General features: G+C 42.3%; 1 non-coding gene across 1 annotated transcript; it reads left to right on the top strand.

The window, feature by feature from the left end:
* Positions 1-9,179: 9,179 nt before the first annotated feature.
* Positions 9,180-9,286, top strand: LOC113253592 (U6 spliceosomal RNA). The gene has a single exon (XR_003315482.1). It is a non-coding gene; the product is annotated as a U6 spliceosomal RNA (small nuclear RNA).
* Positions 9,287-21,417: the final 12,131 nt, after the last annotated feature.

Here is a 21,417-nt window from a genome sequence, read left to right as displayed (position 1 = left end):
ACCGTTTTGTCCCGTCAGTCCTGGACTCACTCAGCGCTGGCCCAGCTCTGTGCACCCGGAGGGCATTTACGGCCCTTCCCTTCGCTGGGCCCTGGCGCTGTCCTGCACAGCAGCTGCCCACCTCCTTTCTGCCCAGGCGCTCCGCAGCCCCTGCAGCTTTCATGCAGCCCTGCAAACCTCGTGATCGTGGGGCCCATGACCAGTCTTTACAGAATAGAAACGTCCGTAAGAATTATTCCAAGGCTGGGTCGGTCATACTTGGGCATGGGTCATTTTATTGTTTGTTGTCTCAAAAAAGAAAATGCACGTCTTTTTTGTTGTTTAAGTAGGCTCCCTGTCCAGCATGGGACTTGAACTCACAATGCTGGGCTCACAGGAGTTGCACGCTCTATTGACTGAGCCAGTCAGGCACCCCAAAATGCATGTCTTTTGTCACAAACCATTACTTTTGAGATGTTCCAATCTATATTGGGAATAGATCTCTTGAAAAAACTGGGACATTTGGCTTTTCATAGATTTTCAGCAATTTTTCTTGATGACCCAGATTTTCTCTTTTGTTTATGAGGTGAGGTTTTCCTGATGCAGTGGTTTCTCGGCATTACGTACTTGCTTGGGTTGCAAGTGGCAGGGATTGCATTTTTTCCTTATTTCTGATTAATATATGTCAAGGATCCCTTTTAGTGGCTTGCCTATAAGTGGCTTTTAGCATTGGAATGATGGCTCTAAGAGAGACAGTTTTGCCTGCAGGGAAGCCTAGGCCGTCGGGGGCACCCCCCACCCTGGTCTGGCCCAGTGAAAACTCAGAGCAAGGCCTGGAGTAGAGTCCACCTGCCAGGGAAATGAGGGTTACAGACGGTAAAGCTTTCGTAGAGGTGGATATGGGGCTCTCCTGGGGTTGTGTTGAAGTACTCTGTTTCCCACAGGGCATACGCTGCTCCTTATGCCCCAAGGAACGAGGTAGGTCCTCCTCCACCCTCTTCCCTGCCCCCGAGTTTATGTCACCAGAGGAGATTGAGTGTGTTGTATGAACGTGCAAGGGTCCTCGTTGGCACAGAGGCCACGGCAGTCCTCCCTGGCTGAGCATTGCGTGCTCTGTCTACCCTCTGCTGCACGGAGGACAGTGGTGGAAAGGCCTGGCTCTTTCCACATTTCCCTTGGAAACAGGACAGGTCTGAGAGGCAAGCACCTCAGATAAAGGACAGTAAAGCTCAAAGAAAAGACTAGGATAAAGTCACTGAAATCAAAAACAAATGAACAGACTTCCATATAAAATTATATTGCATTGTAGTGGGACCTGGGTGGCTCAGTCAGTTAAGCACTCGACTCTTGATTTCAGCTCAGGGCATGAGTTCAGGATTGTGAGGTCGAGCCCCATGTTGGCCTCCACACTCAGCATGGACTCTCCCTCTGCTCCTCCCCTGCTCATGCTCTCTAAACAAACAAACAAACAAACAAACAAACAAACAAATTGTGCAAACAAGCTTGTGTGTGAAATATGTAGTGTTGGAGAAGGATGTGGAGAAATTGTTTTTATCTTAAAGGCTAAGTTTTGGGACGCCTGGGTGGCTCAGCTGGTGAAGCATCTGCCTGCAGCTCAGGAAGCTAAGCAGACTCCCTGCTCAGCAAGGGGCCTGACGCAGGGCTCCATCCCAGGACCCTGGGATCATGACGTGAGCTGAAGGCAGATGCTTAAATGACCCAGGTGCCCCAAGTATAAACCAATTTTTATTTTTTAATTTTAATTTTTTATTTAAATTCAGTTAATTAACATATAGTGTATTCTTAGTTTCAGAGGTAGAATTCAGTGATTCATCAGTTGCATATAACACCCAGTGCTCATTACATCATGTGTCCTCCTTAATGCCCATCACCCAGTCACCCCAACCTCCCACCCGCCCCCAGCAACCCTCAGTTTGTTTCCTATGATTAAGAGTCTCTAAACCAATTTTTAAATGATGACTTTCTTCTAAAAATATTTGCATCCCTCTTTTAAGAAAACCTTAAGAATACCACTGGGAGACTGGCAGTTCCAACTGTTTTGCTATTTTTTCTGTTAAGGCAGGTGAATCTGGTTAAAACTGCTCGTGAGACTGAACTCTGGAAAGCCTATGCAGAAAGAAATCACTGGAGGAAAGACTAGAAACGTTAAAGAAAATGAGGTGAAACCAGACTGAGGCTCTGTGTTTCTGTTAACACCAGCATGCACTGCCGCTGGACGTTGGCTTGCTGTTTTCTCTTCTGCCAAAGGGGTGGGACATCATTTTGCTTCTCCGTGGAGCAAAATGGAGACAGAAACAATTGGTTCTTGTAATTCATGGTACTTATGTGCTGCAAAGCTGCTGTCAACCCTGGAATAGTGGATACGAACCACTGCTCCTCAGGAAATACAGCGTTAGGTTCCTGCAAGCCTCTGGTCACAACATTCTCAGCAACCGATCAGTACAAAACTCTGTCTTTTGGGTGTTTTTGTTTAAAGGCACCCTATGTAGTATACACTGTTAATTCATTATCATTGACCTCACAGCCGGCAGTGTCTCCCTCATCCTGAGTGAAGCCCATCTAACACATACGTTTGCTCCCTAAGGCACCGCCTTCTTGCACGTAGGAACACTAACACAGACTTCAGAAGTACACCTGGGGACTTTTTACACACTGACAACACCGAGAAAACGCACAGAAGTGCAGTGACAACAGCAACAACAAGCAGCGTGGCGCTGAGTGGACCACAGAAAGAACACATTTATAGTATGAGCACCACCTGCTCACCCCCAGCAGGTCAGGGTGCCCCAAGCACCGGGTCGACCTGGTGTGCAGGTCCCTCCTGGGACGAGAAAGGGTGCTGCTCTGAAGCTGCTGCTTGGGGTGGCCCGAGAACATGAGCATTCGATACCTCACTGATGAACAGCTGCTTTCGATAACAGCGTGTTTTCACTTTCTATCGATAAGGAAGACAAGCCCACCCAAGTTAGGCTACAAGGGGCAAGAGTGACTGCACCCTACTTCTCTCAATCCGCTTCTTCTCTTAACCTCGAGTCTGCTCTGTGCTTTTTAAGAACGTTACAGCACACGTTCCTGCTTATTTCTGCTGTTATTTGTGATGCAGTTGTGAACTACTTGCTCCACATCCCTAAGCCGTGACCGTCCCACCAGGTGCTTAGCTTCTCCCATCTAAGCCATCACTGCTGTTTGCTAAACACCAGACAATGTCAGAACCTTTCTCCTCCCTCTTTTCTCTGAATGGCTCTTTAATTCCTTTTAAAAGGAAGCACAATTCTTTCTCCTGTTTCTAATGTTTACTATCTCACTTCCTAAAAGGGTCACACCTTTATTCTGGCTTTTGAAATCTAACAAACCAAATCAAAGAAAACAGCAATTGATAACATTAAAAAGGTGTGTTTTTTTTAAATATGTAATTTCTCTGAGCTTCTGAGAGAAACGCATTGCACACCTCTCAGAGAAGCCCCATGAGGATGCCCCTCAAGGGTGACTCTCAGGTACCGTAGAGACAGAAAATGTAATGAGGACATAAATGAGGAGAAGGACCCAGAAAAGAGACTCAGATCAAGAAACTCTGAGTAATAGGGGCGCCTGGGTGGCGCGGTCGTTAAGCGTCTGCCTTCGGCTCAGGGCGTGATCCCGGCGTTATGGGATCGAGCCCCACATCAGGCTCCTCCGCTGGGAGCCTGCTTCTTCCTCTCCCACTCCCCCTGCTGTGTTCCCTCTCTCGCTGGCTGTCTCTCTGTTAAATAAATAAACAGAATCTTTAAAAAAATAAAAGAAAAAGAAACTCTGAGTAATAAAAGCAGGGATTGTCGAAAGGGGCTGAAAGGTAACCAGAGAGTACCCTGGGGAGACAGAGTCTTGCAAGTGCTAATGGGTAAAGGGGCTCAATAGGCTAGGCAGGGATTTCCTGTGCAAAGAGTCCTAAGGACACCAATTTGTTTACACTTTCACAAGCTGTTCTAATTTATAGTCAAAAGCAACTGGGCTGGACTCCAAGCTGTTAAAGATTCCACCTGTTTGTGTTGGACCTAAATCTTATTTTTCAAGTTGTCAAAGAACAACACAAGTTGACACCACAGCCTCTTCAGGCATTTTACCAAAAGTTAGGACATTGACTGGGGAAGAGCGGAGCCCTAAGAATTGGAATGAGGATCTTTGAGTGGATTCTGATGAATATGAGAACCATAACTTCCAGCTTCACTGCACCTCTCTCTCTGTTAGAATCCAGTGCTCTTCCCCCACCTGAAGTCAGCCTCCCTTGTTGAAGGCTTTGTAATGTTCTCATTGAAGCAATTAGCTTGCAAGAGAATGCTATTCTCAAGGCCCACCCCACCACCTTTTTGCTGCCTCCAGACCCATTACCTGCACATCATGGGAGAGGAATCCAAAGTCTGAACTGGGTAAAGAGGCATATATGAAGATTTTTTTTTTGTAGTTGTTATCAAAAGAATTCTGAGTAAAATGTATGAAAGTGATTTTATTGACATTATACAAGGAGGAGAACAGTGTTGGATTGAGCTGAATTTACTGATATAGATGTACTTAGCAAATATTTGGGATTCATTGTTAGTGTGAGCAGTTGATTGTGACTCCTACAGTTTGCTTTGTTGGTTGACTAATAGCTGGAGTAAGCGGTGGCCACATTAAATGAATTTTAGATCCATAACTTCCTTGATTTAATGTAGAGGAAGGAATCTCTAGGCTTAAGGAGTTAGAAATGATGGAATAGATCTATGATAGTAATGGAATGGAGTGAGACCCCTCATGCATTTTCTCACTTGATTCTGCTAAGAGGGCACTGAGACATTCTTTTTACCAAATTATGGAGAAATATATCAATGAAAGCAACACTAGTATCCTTGAAGAACTTATATAAACCATTTTCTACTTGATAATGGAATGCTACTGGGCATGTCCAATTTGATACCTCTCTTGCCCAGCCTGACAGTGGTCCTGAGGTGGGCATCCCTGATCCAGCATTCCAGAGTCAAGCCTAGTTAGTGCTTTGTCCTTGGGTACCAGGAATTCTGGAGAAGATGATCATTTCAGGTATAACCAGCAAGAGGTGGTAAAGCTTTTGTGCACACATGAAAAGGAGAAAAATTAAAGTTTTCTTGAGATGCAGGTAAACTAAACAATGTAGGGAATTGACACCATGATGATAGTGTATGTATGTGGGTGCCTGTGTGTGGTTACAGATAAGCAGCATGCCTCCCCCCACCTTTGCACATGCTAACCCTTTACCTAGAAGGCTTTTACCCTCCTGTTCTGACGATATAAAACTCCATTTCTTTTCAAGATTCAAGTCAGGCTTCATATTCTCCAGGAAAATTTTTCCTACACCTCCCTTCTCCCAGAAGATACAGTATAAACATTTATCAGCACACTATCGTTGTGTGTTGTCAACATGGATTCTTTTGATTATCTTTCCCACTGACTTCCTTCTCAAAGACAAGGGCTATTGGTGCTCAGCAATTGTGGATTGAATGGTTAATAAGATATAACAAACTCTCAATTACAAAAAGGTGAATATTTCAGCAAAATGGTGGATCTTTTTGTTTGTTTTACTTTACTATTTGGGTAAAAGATTCAGATATGAAGTATCTGAAATAGATTTCACAGTTTATTGGAAACTAATAAACTGACTGCAAAGGTGATAAAAAAAGAATAAAGGAATAACAGAGCTTCTATTTTGTTCCATTTTAAATCTTCTAATCTGCTTTTCTCCTGTGACCTACTTTCTAGTAATGTAGACTTTGAATAAAGATAGTCATATCAAACTTGGCATTTGCTCTTGTGGAAAATATTTATGAGCAATGGGAAAGTAATTTAGCTTCCTTCCTATTATCACATTGAGCCTCTTTAATATGCTGGTATCAGTAGAGACAGTGGACTTGTCAAAGACTGACTTTTCCCATCTCCCCCTGGAAAGTTGGCAAGTGGGAAAACATCAGTGTAATTTTAGTTCAAATACATTTTTTTTACCTAACAATCGTTCTACATGGGTTTCATGCACATCAAGAAACTGTAGAACCAAGGAAATGCTTGTTTGTGCTTGACACTGTACTGAATGCTGAGTCTTCAAAGCACATTGGAAGTATTAGAAAGAAGGACTGCACATGGCTCCAAAGACCCAAATAAGTAATTCTGTTTTATTTTTCTTGCCAATAGCCAACTGATCAAAAGAGCAGACATTCATTGTTGATTTAAGATTTAATGATCCACATACACTTCGGAATGTATATTTTGCTGTTGGTGAGTGGAGTGTTCTGTATACGTCTGTTAGCCTTAATTGATTTTTAATGCTGTTCAAATTCTGTTTGCTTGTTGATCTTTTGTCTAGATGTTCTATCCGTTATTGAAGTAGAATATTGAAGTCTTCAACTGTTAATGTAGAGCTATTTTCCCTCCAATTCTATCAATGTTTACATGTTTTGGGCTCCACCTATTTAATGCATACATGTTTATAACTATTATATCTTCTTGATGAATTGACCCTTTTATCAATATTTAATGCCATTTTTTCTTTCTTGTGACAATTTTTTAAAAGATTTTATTTATTTGTCTGAGAGAGAGAGAGAGAGAACATGAGTGCACAAGCAGGGGGAGCAGCAGACAGAAGGAGAAGCAGATTCCCTGCTGAGCAAGGAACCTGACACAGGACTTGATCCCAGGACTCTGGGATCATAACCTGAACCGAAGGCAGACGCTTAACCAACTGAGGCACCCTGGCACCCCTCTTGCAACATTTTTTAACTTAAGTTTACTTTGTCTAATATTAGTATAGCCACTTCAGCTCTTTCAGTATCTATTTGAATGGAATATCTTTTCCTATCATTCCACTTTCAACTTACTTGTTTTTGGGTCTAAGTTGAGTCTCTTAAAGCAGCATATAGTTGAATCATGTTTTATATTTTTAATTTTTATTATTTATTTTTTAAAAGATTTTGTTTATTTGAGAGAGAGAGAGAACAAGCAGTGGGGAGGGGCAGAGGAAGAGAGAGAAAGAGAGAAGACTCCATGCTGAGCAGGAAGCCTGATGTGGGGCTCGATCCCAGGACCTGGAGATCATGGTCTGAGCCAAAGGCAGACGCTTAACCAAGTGAGCCACCCAGGTACCCTTGAATCATATTTTTAAATCCATTCTGCCATATCTTCCTTTTAATTGGTGAGTTTAATCTATTTACATTTAAAGTGATTATGGATAATGAAGGACTTAGTTCTGCCAATTTGCTATTTCTTTTCTATAGTTACTATTTTAAAAAATATTTTATTTATTTATTTATTTATTTATTTATTTATTTATTTGAGAGAGGGAGCACGAGTGGGGGGAGGAGCAGAGGGAGAGGGAGAAGCAGACTCCCTGCTGAGTGCAGAGCCCCACGTGGAGCCCAATCCCAGGATCCTGAGATCATGACCTGAGCCGAAGTCAGATGCTTAGCCAACTGAGTCACCCAGGAGCCCCCATTTTTTGTGTTTTCTTAAATTCAATACTGCCTCCTTTTATATCTGATTGATTTTTATCTCATTTATTTTTTCTATAATTTTTAAATTTTATTAGTGAAAATGGCGATTAGAATTAAATCCTAAATCCTAAACTCTAGGTTGAATAGAAACAAACTTAGCTTCAACAGCATACATCAACTCTGCTCCTATCAAGCATCATCTCCCCTTTTATGCTGTTGTTGGCACTAATCACATCTTTATATGTTGTGTGCCCATTAGCATAGATATATAATTATTGTTTTATGCTTGTGGCTTCTAAATCATATAGGAAACAAAAAGAGGAGCTATAATGCAACAATACCATTATACTAGCTTTTATACTTATTTGTATGTTTACCAGAGATCTTTATTTCTTTGTATGGCTTTGTGTTACCACCCTAGGTTCCTTTTGTTCCCTGAATTCCCTTTAGCATTCCCTTGTAGGACAGGTCTACTAGTGATGAATTCACTTAGTTTTTGTTTATTTGAGAATGTCTTAATTTCTCTTTCATTCTTGAAGGATAATTTTGCTGGATATAAAGTTCTTAGTTGACATTGTTTAAATATGTTATCCCACTGCCTTCTGGCTTCCATGGTTTCTGATGAGAAATTGGCTGTTAGTCTTATCAAAGATCACTTGTATGTTATGCTTTGTTTCTCTCATGCTGCCTTCAAGATTCTCTGTCTTTTGATAGTTTGTAACATGTTCCATCGTATGTTTCTTAGTTTATCCTGCTTGGAGTTCATTGAACTTCCTGGATGTATATATGCATGTCTTTCATCACATCTGGGAAGTTTTTGGCCATTATTTCTTCAAATATTTTCTGCTCCCTATCTCTCTCTGTTCTTTGGGATGCCCCTAATGTGTATATTGGTACACTTGATAATGTCTTGTAAGTTCCTTAGATTGTGTTCATTTTTCTTCATTCTTTTTTTTTTTTTTCTTTCTTTCTGTTCCTCTGACTGGGTCATTTCAATTGCCCTATAGTCACGTATGTTGATCCTTTCAGAAGGATCTGAACAATTCTGATGCTGGACTTCTCTAGTGAATTTTTAATTTGAGCTATTGTATTTTCAGATCCCGAATTTCTATTTGGTTGCTTTTATAATTTCTATCCCTTTATTGATATTCCCTACTGTTCGTGCATCATTCTCCTGATTGCCCTTAGTTTCTTGTTCATGGTTTCCTTCAGCTCCCTGAGCACATTTAAGACAGTCTTTGTGTAGTAAATCCAGTGCCTTGGTTTTGTCAGGGATGTTTACTGCCAATTTCTTTTTTCCTCTCTGAATGTATCATACGTTCTTGTTTCTTTGTATGCTTTGTAAATTTCCATTGAAAACTGGTACTGGACATTTTGAATATTGCTATGTGCTATTATTATTATTCTTATTGCAATGAAAAATAACAAGCATTGGCCAGGATGTGAATAAATCAGAGCTTTCATATATTGCTGTAAAATGGTGCAGCTGCTATGGAAAATAGTTTGGTGGTTCCTCAAGAAGGTAAATCTGTAATTACCATATGATTCAGCAATTTCCCTCCTACATACATATCCAAACAATATGAAAACATATATCCTCATAGAAACTTGTACATGAATGTTTAAAACAGCATTATTCATAATAGCCAAAATATGGAAACAGCTCAGATGTTCATCAATGGATGAATGGATTTTTTTAAATGTGGTTCAGTGATCATTTCTACAGCACCTATACTAAAATTAGAATGATACAAAGAAGATTAGTATGGCCCCTTTTCAAGAATGACATGCAAATTCTTGAAGCATTCCATATTTAGAAAATAAAAATAAAAATGTGGCTTATATATACAATGGAATATTTTTCAGTAATTAAAAGGAATGAATTAGGATAGATGTAATTTGGATGAACCTCAAAAACATTATGCTAAGTAAAAGTAGCCAGACACAAAAACAATCACATACTGTATGATTCCTTTTATATGAACTGTCCAGACTAGGCAAACCCATAGAAAGAAAGATTAATGGTCAGGGGCTGGGGGACTACGAATGAGGAGTGATTACCTAATGGCCACAGGATGTTCTCCTGGGGTGATGAAAATGTTTGGAAATGAGACAAGTGATGAAACATACTAAATGCCACTAGACTGTACACTTTAAAATGATTAACTCTATGTTATGTGAGTGTCACCTCAATAAAAGAAAAACTTAGTAATCCATAGCTCATCTTCTGTCTTGCAGCTGATCATTTTCACTCAAAATTATCATTCATCTTATATTTTTAACCATAATTAAACATTGCCATGATATATTGCTAGTTGTTAAAGTCTCTCCCTTTCCCCTTCTCTATCTATCATAAAGTCAAGTAATAAAGTAAGTTTTTGGGACCCTTTTGCCATTTTCCAATCAATAATGAACAACTACAACTTGTCTTTATGTTACCATTCTCTACAAAAAAGGCTTATAGCAGAACTCAATTGGTACATATCTGCAGGTGAGAGGGAGACATGACATTAATTGAATGCTAGTTAGATTTCACACACTATGCTCAGCTACTTATGTGTGATATCTCATTCCATTTTCACACAAAATCCAGAGATAATATTATCCCCAGTTTCTAAATGTGGTGATCTGCAGTGGAGTTCCAACGTGGCCCGAGGACACACACGTATAAAAACCCATATTAAGACTGACCTCTGCATGACCCCAAAGCCTGTGTTCCCTCTCTTATGTATTATGTCATTCAAGCAAGTTCCTTAGAGCTCCACCTGTCACTGTATCACCAAGGATGATTTATCTCTTAAGTCAGGCCATATATGTCAATGCCACCATTTTAATATGTGAGGGAAGCTGGGGATTTTCCATATTAGGACAATATCTATACAACTCAGCATTTTCTCTTTACCCATACCCATAGTTATGGTTCTAATCAATTATGAGACTTCAGACCAAAAGGCAAATGATAATAGTCGAAAATATTCAAGTTAACACACTTGTCAGTACATTTTTTTGTTTTACAATTGAGTCCTCTTCGGTTGTGGGGAAAGGCACTGGCATCAGTAACTTACTCTAAATCTGTGGGTCCATCATTTTGAGAAGAGGTTCTCCCTGGGTTCTGGGGCAAGGGCAGTCTCTCAAGGGGTCTGCCAAGCCTTCATCTGCTCCCTCTCTAGTATGCAGAGTTGGCACGTGGCAGTCACAAGCTCACCAGCTCACAAGCTGTTACTGCACAGCACAGGGTCCATGACAGAAGATGCACAATGCTGCCTGGAGGTCAGTGAGCGGTCAGGAAGGTTGGAACACCCTTAGAGAGCAGGAGAAATAGTGAGCGGTCAGGAAGGTTGGAACACCCTTAGAGAGCAGGAGAAATAGTGAGCGGTCAGGAAGGTTGGAACACCCTTAGAGAGCAGGAGAAATAGTGAGCGGTCAGGAAGGTTGGAACACCCTTAGAGAGCAGGAGAAATAGTGAGCGGTCAGGAAGGTTGGAACACCCTTAGAGAGCAGGAGAAATAGCCTCTTATCTCCGATGAGCAGATCCCAAGCCATTAGACCACCATTATCACTTCATTTTTTTTGTCTTAGAGACTTTCCTGGGTTAGAGTATAAACACCTCAAGGAGGGGTGTGATTAACTAACACCTGGGTCACCCTCACTCACCCTCCCTCACTCACTGTTACCTGAGCCCAGATTAGGTAAAAGCAAGGATCAGGAGTGAGGTGGATGTTGGTGGTGGGTGAAAGGAGTCCCTGGTGTTGAGGGCCTTTGAGAGAGGAAAGGATGGGCATGTGCTCCAACATCTTCATTTGTTTCACATCATTCTAGATCCTCCCCACACATGCTGCTGAGATCCTACATGCTTCTGAGAAATTGCTTATTTTGTCCTTTTAACAATGGCTGTAGGGCACCTGGGTGGCTCACGCGGTTAAGGGTCAGCCTTTGGCTTAGGTCATGATCCCAGGGTCCGAGGATCGAGTCTCACATTGGCTCCCTGCTCAGTGGGGAGTCTGCTTCTCCCTCTCCTTCTACCCCTCCCCCTTGCTCATGCTCTCTCTCTCTCTCTCTCTCAAATAAATCTTTAAAAACAACAAGAACAACATCAACAAAAACAATGGCTGTAGATCCTGACTGAGAGAATATACATACAAATGGTGATGGCCAGAGTATGTATGACAATGGGACTTGGTCAGTGACTACAGCTGCCCCATTTTCCACCCCTGCTTCTGGCACAGAGAAAGCCAGATTTCCTCCCTAAGCCCATGAGATTGGATGCCCCACTTCCAGGACCCACTTACAGCATCCCCAGGTCCACAGGCTCCATCAGGACACACCCGAGGTGTCCTTTGTTCCGCACTGAGGGTCTGACAAACCAAGTGTTGTGGCTGACCCCTTGTCCATAGCAAGCTTTGAATAAATAACCTCTGCTTCTTCCCATTCGTGTGGCCTCCATTTATTTCCACAGTTAGGCAGGCTCTGCCAAGGTCCAGTCTGCTCTCTGTCTGTCACAGCAGCCCCACCTCTGACCAAGTGTGGTCCCCACAGAGGCCCCTGTGGTAAGCTGGCAGGGGAACTGAACTCTGCAATCTTTGATTGGAATTTCTAAGCTATTCTCATGTTTTTTCCCAGATCTTGTTATGGGTTCCTGTTTGTGTGGCATCCTTGGTGGGATCAGACCATTCCTTTCCTTCCCTTTTGCTGTCTTTGCATTCTTGCTTTTTATTTTTTTTTAAGATTTTATTTTTTTATTTTATTTTTTTAAAGATTTTATTTATTTGACAGACAGCCAGCGAGAGAGGAAACACAAGCAGGGGGAGTGGGAGAGGAAGAAGCAGGCTCATAGCGGAGGAGCCTGATGTGGGGCTCGATCCCATAACGCCGGGATCATGCCCTGAGCCGAAGGCAGACGCTTAATGACTGCGCCACCCAGGCGCCCCTAAGATTTTATTTTTAAGTAAGCTCTACACCCAAAGTGGGGCTCAAACTCATACCACTGAGATCAAAAGTCATGTGCTCTACTATCTGAGGCAGCCAGGTGTCCCTGCATTCTGGCTTTGTGTTGTTTTGTCTAAAGTGTTTTGGTCATAATGATAAAAATTGCAGAGTAGAACTCCAGCATAGGCCCGTGAGCCTGTGGTTTGAGCCAGCCTCACAGACCACTGGTTTGTAGTTCCCATGGACTGGTGTCTTCTTGGATAGACTGCTGTGGGTTAGCAATGAAACCAGATGAGGTTATCCTTCTGTCCCAGCCTTGTGTTCTGAGAGCCTGGCTTTGATTCAGAGAGACCATTTCCTCTGGTTTCCCACCTGCTGGGCCAACTGTTAGGTGGGGACCTGAGACACAAGGTGCATGACCATCACATTGCTACCAGCCTTCACCAGCTCCCATGTGCCAAGTCTAGAGCCTCTCCTCCAGGAAACCCCTACTTCTTATAGGTACTCTTGTTTATAATCTGAACACTTGTGCCTGTCTTTCTCAATGACATAACTTCACCAAGGATGATTCAGGCCAGTGTGAGGAACATATGGCTTGAAAAAATGTTCATTTGAGAGGTATTTAGAAAAGAAAGGAAATAAGATTTCTTAGGCCCAGACGGGCAGCATTGCTTAATTAGTATGCGGCACCCTCCAAATTATATTTTGAATAGAAAATTATTTCACTAGAAGATTATCTAACCAAAGCTAATGAACAACTTGACACACTTCAGCAACAACCAGCTAGACTCATCCCCCTGGGGAGTGCCTCCTATGCCCAGGTCCCCTCTTGTCCCTGGTTGCTCTCTATCTGCATCTCCATTGACTCTGTCCTCTTCTTCCCATCATCCAGACACCCTACACTTTCCCAACAATTCTCTTAAAACCCCAAATTACCAGTTGCCTCTAGAGATTTTTCCTTCCATAAGCCAGATATGTAGGTAACTATGGAATTAATCCTTGGACCCAAGACTAATTAAAAACTATAGTTAAGGATTTCTCTGAACCCAGATAAGACCAGCAACTATTCATAGGATTTAGAATTCTTTTTGATCCATATGACCCAGGGTTATCTGACCTATATCAACAGAATTTCATATTCTAAATCCTGGATGGCAAAAGTCAATGGGACTGACCTGGAAAGAGACCTAGAGGATCCCCGTTTTCATGATAAAGCAGTCCAAAGATAGTCAGAAAAGTAGGTTGACATCTTCTAAAAGCCATACTTGAAACATTTCCTGTAAAAATCGATTGGACCATAAATGTACACCATGGGGACTATTCTTGAATCCCAGACAACTCTTGTCTTCATCACCAAGCTGTGTCTGCCTTGTCCATGATATTTGATGCAGACCCTAGATAAAGATTTTGATGCTGTACCTGACAAGTATAAATATTCCATGGACATGGACATAGGAAAAATAATTGGATCAGAACCTATAAAAGTTCAACTAGATCCTACCTCGACTAGAACCACTATCTGAACTTCCCTCATATTCCTTGAAACCAGAAGCAAAGGAAAGATCCAGCCTCTAGCTGAAGGTCTCTCATCCATGGACTTCTGATGCCCCATACTCGCCCCTGTAAACTCCTATTCTTTCAGTGAACGGACAAAATAGGTGAGGATATCAACTTGATCAAGGATTTGGGCATCAATAAAGTTGTCATTTCCCCTTCCCACTAACCCACATACCATCCTGTTGTCAGTTCCTCCTAAAGCCACTTGCTCAGTGTGGTGGGTCTTTGTCCTTTTCAGTGTGCCCCTTGATGAAGACACACAGTGCCTTTCACCTTTACCTGGGGAGCACAACAGTATACCTGAATGGTTATGCCCCAGGGGCTCACTGACCCTTCCTCCTATTGTGCCCAGGTCCTTAATCAAGACATAAAGGATCTGAATCACTCTCATGATTCAGTGCTGACACTATAGTAGATGGCCGTCTACATTTGCTCAGAGAACAAAGCCTATGAGAAGGATTCCATTTACTTTCAGCCTTTGTAGAGAAGGGACATCAACTTTCAAAAGATAAATTATAATTTTGCAGAAACACAGCCCATTATTTAGGGTATGACCTATGTCAGGGGGGAAAGAACACTCTTCTGATAGACTAAAGACTATCATGCTTAACCCAGGCCCCTCACAAAGTGACATTTGGGAGGATTTCCAGGTGTAACTGGATATTACAGACAATGCAGGCCATTTTTTCCTGAGATTGTGACACCTCCTTTATGAATTGACTAAGTTTTCAGGGAGGGACTGAGGGACCTTTCCTCCTAGAGCTTAAAAACAATCAGGCATTCTGGAACCTGAGGAAGGCTCTTCACCAGCCTCCTTCCTTGTCATCCCTAACTATGAAACTCCCCATCATCTATTTCTGGAAGAACAATCCAGACAAGCCATGGGAATTTTAACTCAACTTCCAGGAAAGCCCGTCACTTACTACAGCCTGGGGTGGAAGTGCTCCACTCTGTGATGTCATCAGCTTGCTCTAATGGTTTCTGGTCTACTGCCTGCTTCTGAAAATAGGCTGCTTCTAGGGAATCTGTGAAGTTCAAAGTCCCTTGTTGAAATAGTCTTCCAGCTGGATGGAATTCTGGATTGCTTCTTTAGCTGTGAATCATGAACCAAATTGTGAAATCTGACTCTCTTGAGTTTTACTGCTGGATTTGTTGTTAGTGATAGATGGTGAGAGACCCTCCAATGAAGTTCAAGAGCAGTTTTCTCAGATGTGTCTTCCAATATACAAAACCTTGGGATTGAAAGTCATGAAGAAGCTGTTTAGAATGATGTGGTGGGAAGGCATCCTTCACCTGCTAGTGATGGAGGGGGCGGTACATGAGTTCCTTGCAATATTTTCCCATGTCTGTGTGTAGCAGGGCAGGATTTAGTAGCAGAGGTGAAGTCCCTAAATGCATAGGCTATCGGCATTACCAGGTCATAGGGTAACTGATGTGTCCTTGAGGGAGTAAACCATGTGGCTATAAGGACTAGTGGCGTGCTTTTGGCCAAAGGAACTCAGGGTTTCTGAAAATTTTGCTAGTTTTAATTTAAGGATGCCTTTGGCTCTTTCAGCCTTTCCAGAATATTGTGGATGGCAGAGGTGGTATAGTTTTTGAGCAAGTAGTAACTCTTTACAGAGCTCTTTCCTAATGGTTCCTACAGTGTGCGACTGGATCAGTTGATATAAAAGTTGGGATGCCCTGGTTGGAAACAAAATCAAAGTTTTCAGCAACTGTAAAGGGCTACAGCTTTTTGGCAAGAAAATACTTCAACCCATCCTGAAAATATGCATATAGTAACTAAAACATATTCAAATCCCATGGAGAGTGGAAGCCAGATAAAACCCATTGAAGATATTTATTTATTTATTATTTTTTAATTTTAATGTTTTTTTTATTATATTATGTTAGTCACCATACAGTACATCCCTGGTTTCTGATGTAAAGTTCCATGATTCATTAGTTGCGTATGACACCCAGTGCACCATGCAATACGTGCCCTCCTTAATACTCATCACCGGTCTATCCCATTCCCCCACCCCCCTCCCCTCTGAGGCCCTCAGTTTGTTTCTCATAGTCCATAGTCTCTCATGTTTCATTCCCCTTCTGATTACCCCCCTTTCTTTATCCCTTTCTTCCCCTACCGATCTTCCTAGTTCTTCTGTTCTATAGATGAGAGAAACCATATGATAGTTGTCTTTCTCTGCTTGACTTATTTCACTTAGCATTATCTCCTCCAGTGCTGTCCATGTTGCAGCAAATGTTGAGAACTCGTTCTTTCTGATAGCTGAGTAATATTCCATTGTATATATGGACCACAACTTCTTAATCCAGTCATCTGTTGAAGATATTTAAAAGGCCCTTGAAACTTTGGTTCCAGGCGGTATCCCATTGTGATGGTTAATTTTATGTATGAAGATTATGGGGTACCCAGACCAAGCATTATTTCTGTGTGTGTCTGTGAGTGTATTTCTAGATAAGATTGAATTGGTGAACTCTGTAAAGCAGATTGCCCTCCCCAATATGGGTGGGCATCATTCAAGCCACTGAGGGCCTGAATAGGAAGGAGGAATTAGCTCCTTTTTCTTCCTGCCTGCCTGTGTGAGCTGGACGCAGTCTTCTGCCTTGGACCAGGATTCATACCAACAGGATGTGGACTGGCATTGCACCATAGGTTTTCTGGGTCTTCAGCTCACACAACAGATTGTGGGACTTCTCAGCTTCCTTAATTGTGTGAATCAGTTAGTTCCTCATCATAAATCTTCCTAGCCTGTGACTTCGTCCATGTCCCTCTCTCCCAGATAAAGAATCAATTATTAAAATCTATTGATCAGACTCCAGGTAATTCTAAATTTTAATTCAATAACCTTCATAGAGCAATGGGCAAAATACCCATCACCTGAAAGAGAACAACAGAGTTCCAAATACACAGCCACTATGTCATAGGCAAGTCCTCTGTTCCTGGATCTCCATGTGCCCTGGCTGGATACTACTCTTTTAGGGGCCAGGAGAGTTGGTGCTGCTTGCCTCAGACTAACATCTCATTCACTTTAGGAAAAGTACTCTGAGGCTTGTCTATACACAGAGGTCCTAATTTTAGAGACCAACAGGCTGGAAACCCTAACTCAGTCATGAGCTCTAAAATGAGGCTACCTTGATTATTCAGGCACTTTTCCTGGATGGCTTTCTGATTCACTGTGAGGCCAACAACCAGAGCAATGTTCCCAAAGGTGGGAACTCTACAAAGAGAAGGAGAGCTACTGTTTCCCCTAGAGGAGCTGTGACCACTGTTGCCCTGAAGAGCTGGCATAAGTGGTGACAGGTGGTGGGACTTGGTCTAGAGTCCTTGTTGGCTGGTCAGGGCAGTATCTGTACCACTGCTGATGCTTCTTGCTCTACTGGGATCGATGAAGCAGGCAAAGCAGAACAGACCATGCCTTGCCATAAGGAAAAGCTATTTGTCTCTTCAACGTTAATCCTCATGGCCTATGGGATTTTTTCCTCTTGTCTGGGTTGGACAAATGGGGTCCTTAGTTCCATAGCACCCTACAAGACTAAGAATTGGGAGCACCTGGGTGGCTCAGCCAGTTACGTGTCTGACTCTTGATTTAAGCTCAGGTCATGATCTCGGGGTTGTGGGATTGAGCCCCGTGTCAGGCTCTGTGCTGGGTGTGGAGACTACTTGAGATTCTCTCTGTCCCTCTCCTTCTGCCCCTCCCCTGCCTCTAAAAAAAAAGACATGACTATGAATTGTTCTTGTCGTTGTCACAGTAGTCATGACGCTGATCTGTCCCATTCTGTCTGATCTTGAATGCTTCTCTCTCAGGTCAGATGATTGCCATGATGACACAGCAACCGAAAGAACACATCTCATGATATGACTGACTGTGGAGGCAATGAGACAGTCCCCAAGGGGTGAAGGTCCCCAGCCTCCCATGAACTGGTCAGCCTCTCACAGGTGTCAGAAAGACCCAGAGGGGAGGGGAACTGGGAGACTAAATGTACAAATGGACATTTACAACAGTCTCTGCAGCCACCAGCCCAGGATGGGCAGCACTTGGTCAATGACTGCCAGCTTCTCCTGTTCTCTCCTCTTCCAAATTGGGGCCAGCCAGAGGAAGTGCACTCCCCACACCTGTATGCCTCCCAGACATAAGCTGTCACAAGTCTGCTTAGCCACTTCCAACTTCCCTGTGCCAATAGCCTCCAACCAGAGCATCCTCTCCCACCCACTCCTGAGTTTCTACCAAATGCAAGCAATGGTGGATGACTCACTTGTTAGGGCAGGATCTGAATAAATGGCAACTGTGTTCTCACTTGGGTGGTCTCTCTCTCTCTCTCTTTCTTTCCTTCCTTCCTTCCTTCCTTCCTTCCTTCTTTCTTTCTTTCTTCTTTTTTTTTTTTGAAGATTTTTAAAATTTATTTGACAGAGAGAGACAGCGAGAGAGGGAACACAAGCAGGGGGGTGGGAGAGGGAGAAGCAGGCTTCCCACTGAGCTGGGAGCCCGATGTGGGACTCATCCCAGGACCCTGGGATCACCACCTGAGCCGAAGGCAGACGCTTAACGACTGAGCCACCCAGGTGCCCCGGTCTTCATTTTTTCACATGACAAACTGGATTTATGTAGATTATGAGACTGTCTGAAACAAACAGGTGCTAAAAACTGAAACTGGAGTGACCTTTCCAAACCATACACTTATTTAGATCACCCTCTTGCCTTAAAACCTTTCATGGCTCCCCATTGCCCTTGGAAATAAATCCACTCTTCGTAATTGGACATAATCTATCCCTGATTGGTTTTCCAGCCTCCTCTCTCTTGCACTGGTAACCAAATTGACCTTCTTTTATTCTCTGTAACGTGTCTTGGTCTCTTTTCCTTTTGGGCTTTGGGACAGGCCACTTTCTACCTGGAATACTCTTCTGTTTCTCTCTTCACCTGATTACATCTTCAGTACAGACATCGCTTCCCCAGCCAGCTCTTCCCAATGCCTGCCTGGGTAAGTTGCTCCTCCTGTGGTTCCTGGACTACACCGTTATTCCACTGGTTATTTTCCCATTGATTCCTTGGTTGTGTTTGCCATACCAGTGTAAGCTGAATTACACTGGTCATGCACCACACCAAGACTGACTCTGTCAACCCTCCCTGTAGTGTCACTATTGTTCATGTAGATAATCTAAATTAACATATCTGAAAATTTTCTTCTGAAGAAATGATTTGTAGAATTAATTATGATAGGATTACTTTCTATTGGCACGGGATCTTTCACAAAGATGGCGTGGAAGGTGCAGAAGGAATCCCTTGCCCCTCCCAAAGCCAAAGCCAAAGCCAAAACAAAGGAGCTTTGAAGGCCAAGAAATTGGTGCTGAAAGGCATCCACAAAACAGAAAGAAGGTCTGCACGTTACCTGCATTCTGATGACCCAAGACACTGAGTCTGTGATGGCAGCCCAGATATCCTCGAAAGAGTGCCCCCAGGAGAAACAAGGTTGATCACTATGCTATACTGAGTCAGCCAGAAGAAAGCAGAAGACAACCACACACTTGTGTTCATTGTGGATGTCAAGGCCAACTGGCACGCGATCGAACAGGCTGTGAAGAAGCTCTAGGACATTGATGTGGCCGACATCAACACCCTAATCAGGCCTGATGGAGAGAAGAAGCCGTATGTCCGACTGGCTCCTGACTTTGATGCTTTGGATGTTGCCAACAAAATTGGAATCATCTAAACTGAGTCCAGCTGGCTAAATATACATATAATTTTTTCACCAAAAATAAAACCCACCAACACCAACTATATAGACACTTTACAAGTTTATCCTATTATTATATCGTCATAATAAACCTAGAAGGTGGTTGTCTACAAAGTGGTTCGTATTTTAACTTTATTATTGTATTGAAATATAGAATCATGGGGTTGAAGGGACTCCAGGAAGCAACCTTTATCTAGTGCCTTTTTTGTACTAGAACCTTTGTGTTCAGTTCTTTCCTCTCTGTCATCCATGTTCACAGCTTAATTATCATCTACATTATGGTAACTTTAAATTTTTATTTCTGGGTAGAAATATGAAACATATATAATATTATATATACTATATATTTTATAATATATATTATTTATATAATAATAATAATATAATCTGAATATAAAATTCAGATCCAGACACCTTGAGGTCTTAAGAGCCATATCCAACATGGTCAGGACCAAATCTGTGATCCCTCATTCTCTTTCCTGTTTCCAGTGTCTGTTTTCCTCTCTTTTGAGGTTTTGCATTAAAAAATACTTATTTATTTTGTTTGAGTACAATTGGCACACACTGTTACATTAGTTTCAGGTGTACATTAATGATTCAACATCTTTATAGCGGTGCTGTGCTCACTGCAAGCCTAGCTACCAGCTGTCACCACACAACACTATGACGATACCTGATTATATTCCCTGTGCTGTACCTTTTATTCCTGTGATTTATTCATTCCGTAACTGAAATCCTGTGCCTCCACTCCTCTTCACCCATTTCGCTTATTTCCCTTCCCTCCTCCCCTCTGGCAACCATCAGTTTGTTCTCTGTATTTACAGGTGTGTTTGTTCATTTGTTTTGATTTTTAGATTCATGTATAAGTGAAATCATATAGTATTTGTGTTTCTCTAACTTATTTCCCTTAGCATACCCTCTAGGTCCATCCATGTCACAGATGGCAAGATCTCATTCTTTTTTACAGCTGACTAATGTTGCACTGTAGATACACACCACATCTTCTCCATCCATTCATCATAGATGGACACTTGGGCTGCTTCCATATCTTGGCTCTTGTAAATAATGCTGCAATAAACATAAAGGTGCATGTATCTTTTTACATTTGTGTTTTTGTTTTCTTTGGGTAAGTATCCAGTAGTAAAATTACTGGATCATGTGGTATTTCTATTTTTTATTTTTTGAAGAACCTCCATGCTCTGTCCACAGTGGCTACACCAGTTTGCTTTCCCACCAACAGTGCATGAGGGTTCCCCTTTCTCCACGTCTTCACCAACACTGGTTATTTCTTGTCTTTTTGATTCTAGCCATTCTGATGGCTGTGAGGTAATATCTCATTGTGATTTTGATTTGCATTTCCCTGATTATTAGTGAAGTTGAACATCTTTTCGTATCTGTTGGCCATTGGGATGTCTTCTTTGGAGAAATGTCTGTTCAGGGCCTCTGCCCATATTCAATTGGATTATTTAGTGTTTAGCTGTTCAATGCTTTCCTTCCTGACACTTCACTCACAGCAGTGTCCAAACTATTACCATGTCTTGTTCACTTCGCCCCCTAAATATCTCTCACAGCTGTCTGCTTCTCTTCATCTTCAGAGCTCCTACCCTAATATCAGCTCCAAACTACCATCATCTTCCACCTTCCACCTTCCACTCCAACAAGCTCTTAACTCTTGTTCCTACATCTACCCTTCTCCCATCTCTATTCTTTCCTCCCTGCTATAGCCAGCTAT

The sequence above is a fragment of the Ursus arctos genome, unplaced genomic scaffold (genome assembly GCF_023065955.2).
Source record: "Ursus arctos isolate Adak ecotype North America unplaced genomic scaffold, UrsArc2.0 scaffold_17, whole genome shotgun sequence".
Lineage (NCBI taxonomy): Eukaryota > Metazoa > Chordata > Mammalia > Carnivora > Ursidae > Ursus > Ursus arctos.
The sequence above is the reverse complement of the archived record's forward strand: the minus strand, read 5'-3'. Positions and strand labels throughout refer to the sequence as shown.